Source organism: Dendrobium catenatum, unplaced genomic scaffold (genome assembly GCF_001605985.2).
Source record: "Dendrobium catenatum unplaced genomic scaffold, ASM160598v2 fragScaff_scaffold_71, whole genome shotgun sequence".
NCBI classification, from domain to species: Eukaryota; Viridiplantae; Streptophyta; class Magnoliopsida; order Asparagales; family Orchidaceae; genus Dendrobium; species Dendrobium catenatum.
The window spans coordinates 1,419,126-1,427,000 of record NW_021318533.1 but is presented as its reverse complement, the minus strand read 5'-3'; the positions used below and the strand labels follow the sequence as shown (position 1 = coordinate 1,427,000).

Below are 7,875 nucleotides of genomic sequence, written 5' to 3'. Positions count from 1 at the left end.
AAAAAAAATTCATTTCTTCCAGCTGATTGGTGGTTGGCATATGGACAAGGAGTTCCCAATTTACAAAGCTTTGCTATCAAAGTCTTAAGTTTAACATGTAGTTCATCTGGATGCGAACGCAATTGAAGTATTTTTGAACATGTAAGTATTTTACAATATATGTGTTGATTTTTTATATATGTTCATAATATAGTAATGTAATAATATTTTAATTGCAGCTTCATAGCAAACGAAGAAGCAAAATGGATCATGGTCTTTTAAAGGATTTAGTTTATATGAAATATAATAAAGCACTAATTCAGAGATTCAATCATCGTGATGTCATTGATCCTATTTCTTTGACTGAGATAGATGATGCAAATGAATGGCTAACAGAAAAACTAGATGATAAGTCTGATGAAGAAAATGACTTTATTGCTGGAAAAGAAGATTTAACTTGGACAAGTGTTGTTAAAGCTACTAGTGTTTATGATAAAACAATCATCGTGATGTCATTGATCCTATTTCTTTGACTGAGATAGATGATGCAAATGAATGGCTAACAGAAAAACTAGATGATAAGTCTGATGAAGAAAATGACTTTATTGCTGGAAAAGAAGATTTAACTTGGACAAGTGTTGTTAAAGCTACTAGTGTTTATGATAAAAACTATAATAATCGGAAAAGATCTAAAGGGAAAGAGAAAGAATCTTCAATTAAACATGATGTTGCTATTGAGAATGATGATGAGGAGGGTGATGAAGAGGATTATGAAGTAGGAGATAATGTTGAAGAAGATAATGAAGCTTTTTTAATATTTGCTGATGATGATGATTTCCAAGAAGAGTAAATTAAATTCATATTTGATCTTTTAAAAAAAGATTGTAATATTTGAATTATGAGATATTTCGATGTTACTTAGTCGAACTTATATATGTTATGGTTGTCTTTTATTATTATGATAGCTTGTCTTTCATTTTTAATAATATTTCATATTCATGCTTATTATTTTATATTTTTTATATAGCTTGAGCCATGTTCAAAATAGCGCGCGCCATGCGCCATGGCTCCAAATGGACCTTTGCTCTATGGTGCGCCATTCGCCGTTAATAAGTATGCCTGAAGGGCACTTTCCATAAAAAAAGATCAGATCCTATCTCAACCAACAACTCCTCTTCATACCTGCCGTCCTCCCTCGCACTCTTCTCATCTCAAGGCATTATAGATCTATGGCATTGTTGTCTCGGGAACCCCAACTTCAACACTCTATCTATTTTATCAAACACAAATATTGATTACCACGAAAGGAGGCGGACGTCGAAGGTACTTAGTCCACTGGAAAGGGACCCCGGCGACGGAAGATACGTGGGTTGACTGAGAGGAGCTGCAGAGTCTAGACCAATACCTTCTAGAGTGGTACGAGAGCTCTAGAGACACTCACTCGACAGGGTCGAGATTTCTCCCACCTGGGGAGAATGATGAGGACATCGACAGCTTGGATTTTGAATGAACTATTTTGGTTAATCTCAAGTGCATCTCTTTGGCCTAATCAAGTTAATATTTTCAAATTCCTAATTCAAATTTTATGTGCTAGCTTTAAACTCATAAGGAGCAACACTTTAATCGTTATCTTAAAAAACAAACAAGTTTCAATTTAAACATTTGGTCAAACAAACAATTTAATAGCCCCATCAAAATACTTTGATCCAAAAATGGTGGCAAATATGCCAATTCAACCCTATGCACACTACTCTCCTAATGTGATATTCTTCACCAATACATGCATCCCCATGCATATGATTAGAATGCCCTAGCTGAACGTAAACATTGATATATTATTAAAATCATTCATACTCTACTTCTTAGAATTAATCTACCACATTGATTTTAGGATGATGCTCTTCTCTCTACAGACCATTTCATTAATCATCTTCCATGTAGCACCACAAATAACTTATCACCATACTAGCCTCTCTACAATAAAGCTCCCACCTACTTGCATCTTTGCATCTATGGCAATAGTTTCTCTGGTTATATCCCTAATTTGGCAACAAACTCAACCCCACCTCCCTACCATGCATTATTCTCTGTTACACTACTTATCAATAGGGATATAAGTACCTTTCTACAATTACAGAGAAAATGTGTATCGCATGACATGTAATATTCAATGAATTGTACTTCCCCTATCATTCCCATTCCTCATAGCCCAATATTACTCCACCCCAATCGCTCAACCGCAACTCACACTTGCCCCAATTAGCACCCACCCACCCCAATCAACTCATCACATTCCATCACCTCTCCAACACTTCTCTCTAGACACATTCATGTTCTTCCTTCACTTCAACTTAGTATTGTCGTAACTAATAACACCATTTTTGATAGTACGACCACCCCCACTCTCACATGTCCAGCAATTAGCATCCCTCAAAATTCCTTTTCTACCATCCCCATCTGCCAACCCATGCAAACTGGAGCTACGACAATATACCTTAAAACAAAAGAATTCTCAACCTTCTCCACATCATTAAAATCAATGACCCATTAATCTATATCATTAATGCCAACAATGCCATCCAATGAAAGGAAACATTGCTCAAATTTAGGGCATTCCAATCTTAAGGAACATGGATTGTTGTTCCCCCCTCTCCCAACCAATTTTGCTCAACAGTAAGTGGACTTTTAAAACCAAGTATAACTTCAATGGTATTGTAGCTCACTACAAAGCCGGCCTTATGGCCCAAGGTTATAAGTAGACATCTGACCTAGCTGCAATGAGACTTTCAGTTCAATAGACAAGATGTTAACTTTTCGGGTTCTACTCACCATTGCTCTTATGCGCTCATGGCCCATCCTCCAATTAGATGCATCTAATGCCTTCTTCATAATCATCCTTAAGAAAGGGTGTATATGGCTCAACCTTTCGGGTTTCATAATCCCATGCATCTATATCACACATGACTACTAAAGAAAGCCATTTATGAACTTAAGCAAGCCCTTCGACAGTGGTTCTAAACTTTTTCTACCCATCTCTAATCACTCACTTCAAATTTAATACAATTGAACCCTCCTTGTTGATCTACAAACCCAACAGTACGTAACATCATCTACATTTTGATCTACATAGATATTCTATTAATCACCAACACTCCCACTATCACATTTGACCTCCTTAAAAACATTCATAGTCACTTCAATATGATAAACTTGGGCTAGCTTTCCTAATTCCTAGGCCTTCAAGCCTAGCAAACTTCCCATGGGGTGCATCTATCATAGTTAAGGCATGTCCATGATATACAATGTGTTGGTATGGAAAATTGCAAAGTCATTCCAACTCCAATCTCTATTAATGATCTAACTACAACCAATATGATGTTTCAATTGCTTATCCAATATTGTATCGCCACTTGTTTTATTCCATATAATACTTAACTATTACTCAACCTGATATCTCATTTGCAATTAATTGGGTTTGTCAAAACATGCAAAATCCTCTCAACCTTCTTTTTCAACTCTTTAAGAGAATGCTTCACAACTTTATCAACACATTTCACTTTGACCATATGTACATCGGGTTACTCCCAACTAGAAGCATATGTTAATTCTGACTGGGGTGATGCTCCACAAGATAAAGAATCTACCACACAATAGTACACATTTCTAGGCCAAACTCATCTCTTGGTGCATGGAGAAGCAATCAATTGTGACACATTCTATAATAGAGGCAGAGTATATATCATGTACTTTCTATGGTAGCAATGGGCCACATATGGCTTTGCCACCTTCTCATGGCGATATTCTCCTCCCCATGGCAACACTATTATATTTTGATAACATCTCAGTTATAGCTTTCGCCAACAACCCAAATTGCCATATATGAACAAAACACATAAAGGTCAATCATCACTGCATATGGGTCCGCATCAAATCCTACATTATTGATGTCTATCATATTGCCTCACAAGACTAGACAACATTCATCTTTACAAAGCCATTATTTGCTTCCAATTTTATAAGTCTTCGAACCAAGTCAACAATACCACCAGGCTGATTAACTTAGGAGGCACTTAAGGTACTAATTCTCCACAATCATGTACCAGCTACAGTTCAGTAATTAAATCACAACTTTACATGTAAAACAATCCCTTGCCCAAAGTTGTGTGGTCAAATGGTGCACATCCTCTGTCTCCATGATGCTAAAAACTCTACTCTTGAAATTAAGCAAAGGTAGATTCTCCGAATACATATCCTTGAGGATCACTACAAGAAAACCTTCGATTACTGTCGGATCTTCCGACATAAGTAAATACATCGGAAAAAACGGCAGTTGAACCGGCAAATATTTTGACGGTAATATAACGCCGACGAGTCCGGTGTAAACTTTGCCGGTTAGTTACCGGCGTATTATCCATCGTCATTTCCACCGTAATTTATAAGACCAACAGTTTATCCCGGAGTATTATACGCCGATAAGTTCAGGCGGACGATCCGATAGATATTTCGTTGAGCAACTTAAACTCGACAAAATTTTTCAGGTGAATATTGCGATGCTAAAACTTCCGGCATATTATCCGTCAGTAAATCCAATGGCGAAGGCCCTATTTCCCTCCTTACCTACTCTTCCTTATCATTTTCTCCCTTCCACGTTTCGGTTCGCTCCGCTCGCATCAGTCATCTCAGCCGAACGCCGCCGCTGCTGAGACTAATCCATTGCCCAACGGACTTCCATTGAGTTTGCCGACGTTCGCCGCTCTTTTGTCGAAAATCCACTGTAAGATTTTATTTTTTTCATGGATTTTCTTGATAGACATTAGCAATAGATTGTATCATGGTGCATGCCTTATGTTGATGATATTCTTCTTGTTGATGAGTCTAGAAAGGGAGTTGAGGTGTATATTTTCAGTAGAATTCAAATTGGATGGTTAAAATTGATGAATGTGGTGAGAGTTGAGAGGGAGTTGTTGTGTACAAGATGTGGTGAGACTTGAGAGGGAGTTGATGTTTGCAAGATGTGGTTAGACTTGCAATGTGAGATATAAAATTCCCCTCATACTCAGGAGAAAACCCTATAAGATGCGGTGAGACATGTGAAAATGTTGGAGAAGCTCTTATCAAATATATGATTAGAGAGAGTGAGAGGGTAGCCTTAGATGGTCTGGTCACGTAAATTATATTTTCACATGCCAAGAAAATCGATAAATCCGCTAGAAATATCTCCAGCACAAACTGCATTTTGACACAAGTATCCTCCCTGAAGACCTATATATACACGCCTTTCTTGGAGTGGTAGGATTGAAGGCCACGGCCTTGGTGTCACCTGACACCAACCGTACACGTCTTTCTTAACGTGACAGACAAGCTAAGACTCTTTGTATTTCCCCTAAACGGGGGAGACGCCGAGAAGTTGTTATATTTTTCATTGACTTTTTGTATTTCCCCTATGTGAAATAATGTCATTCGATTTATAAATAAAATTGAAATCTATCTATTTCCCCTCAACATATTTTCCAACAATATCTAATATCTTAATTTTGCTATAGGTTTCTGACTGATAATACGTCGGAAACGACGATATGACAAAACAGAGATTTTTGGGGTATTTTTGCGTCAGAATTGTCAGCGTATTATGTGCCGGATGAATTCGTCGACATTTGTCCGGTGCACATGGCAACTGCTGCTTCGCCGAAAATAATGGCGCAAAATTATGTCGGAAATATTGGCGGATATAATGCCTCAATCCACCCAAAAAAAAATGGCGCACGCTTTTTTTTTTGGCCGGAAAATCCGGCGGAAACAATTCTGAAAAAAATACTCCACTGGTACCGGTTTACCGATGCGCGAATTACTGTTGTTAAAAAATTCGCCGGAAATTCAACGGAAATCTTGTTTTTCTGTCGAATTTTCCTCATTAGCGGCGGATTCTGTCCGCCGGTAATGAGCCATTTTCCTGTAGTGGATGTGATTGCATGGAGGATATTACTCATATTACAAACAAGTGCCAAATACGGATTGGAATATTGGAAATTCTAACCTCCTAAGGATCCACTCTGCCATCGTTTGATAACTTTAGCAAGCTCCAACAACAACTTACGCAAATTGCTTCATGCAATATATCCTAAGCTCGACTCTATTGTAACGTCGTCTATCACTTTGGTGTGCCTGAAACTCTAAAAATCATGGCCATCCTTATAGTACTCCTACAATTCTTGTCATCGTCATGCATGGTTCTCTAGCTCAACCGCACATTTACCCTATCTTTGAGCAATGAGGCACTATTCAACCCAATCCGTTGTCTAGCTCTTATCATTGGTGCCCTCCCCCTCCTGGTTGAACTAAAATCAATGTTGACGGCACATTATTATCTTCATATCAAGCTGACATTGGTGATGTAATTCGTAATGATAAAGGGGAATTTCTTCAAACTGTTGGTATCCAATTGCACTATTGAGATAGTTCACAAGTTGAGATAGAGGCAATACTATCTATCAACCAAATTATTGGGTCGTGGATGTTGCACTATAGAAAAAATAAGAATTTCTGGTGGATTATGAATCGAAGGAATTTTTTACCACATAACCGGCAGAATTTCTATCTGAAAATATTAAAGCTTTTCCGGCGGACAATTCTGCCGGAAATGCCTGAATTAATTTCCTGTAGTGCTGGAAGTTAATGGGGTGATCTTTGAGGGCGATAACACAATTATCATAAGCTTACTTCAAGAGACCATGAACAACTGACCACCAATGGATCTTGACCTTGCATTTCTCACTCAGTTCCATTAGGTGATATTTCACTATATCCATAGGGAAGACAATAAATTTGCCGATTTTTTTTTTAAAGTCAGCTTTAAATTGTAATTTTGTATGGAAGCATACTAATAGTGAGTACCTTTTTTTATTTTGCTAAAGAAAGACTCAGATAGTCATACCCATATACACACATAGTTATGCTTTTTTGAAATTGAATTTGATTAATCCAAAATGCACTTTTCGAATTAAAACCAAACAGACAACAAAGCACAAAGTTATGAAGAAATGTATCAAGAACTTGGTCCTCCAGTTCCCGCCTCTTCGCCCATCCATGAACGGAGCGGAAACCATATTTGCCGTTGTTTAGTGCAATACGATTTGATCCAGTTTCTACTGATCAAGGATTTGTGCGTTGATCGGATCAGGTTAATAAATTAGGGTTCAGTGAAGAAAATTTATTCTTTAAATTTTTTTTTAAAAAAAAGAGAGAGGAACGTACCTTGAAACACGGTAACGAATTGAGGAGCAGTTTCCTTCTCTCGCTCCCTTTGTGAATGGGCGCGATGAGGGGAGATTCTTCTATCTTAACTTCTAGATGGCGATGGACAGCTTCCCAAGCGAAGGCGCGGGAGAGTAAAAGAAGAAATCTTCTGTTTCGTTGTTCAAGTTATTGTTTTTTTCTGGAGAGAGCTCGGAGCCGGCTGGGGTGTCTTGTACCATTGAAAAAATTAGCAGGTTTCGTGCTCGCGGGGCCAAGTTAAGCGACAGTTTGTTCTTATATTAATCGCATCGATGTCGGCATTGCCGCCGACGTAGCATTTTATAACTACAGAGCGTACATTAATCGCATCGATGTCGGCATTGCCGCCGACGTAGCATTTTATAACTACGAATTTTTATTTGAAACATTTCATCGTAGTCAAAAAAAACTCGACTTGGTATTGAGTTTTTTTTTTACTAATAGGATGTTCTTCTGCATCCGGTCAGAGGACGTAATAACGGCTCTTATAACTACAGAGCGTACCAGGCGGTGGCAGCTAACAAATTAAATATATACATCGTCGTCGGCTCGCTCTCGCATGCTGATTGGTTTCAAATATATATATATATATGTAAGAATTCTATCGAAGGCTTCAACCTGAGG

General features: G+C 38.0%; 1 long non-coding RNA gene across 1 annotated transcript in view; it reads right to left on the bottom strand.

Moving 5' to 3' along the window:
- Window positions 1-7,491, bottom strand: part of LOC110097043 — a 15,849-nt gene extending 8,358 nt beyond the window's left edge. Inside the window, exon 1 of the long non-coding RNA XR_002303157.2 lies at window positions 7,231-7,491. This is a non-coding gene — a long non-coding RNA (uncharacterized LOC110097043). The remainder of the gene's footprint in view (window positions 1-7,230) is intronic.
- Window positions 7,492-7,875: the final 384 nt, after the last annotated feature.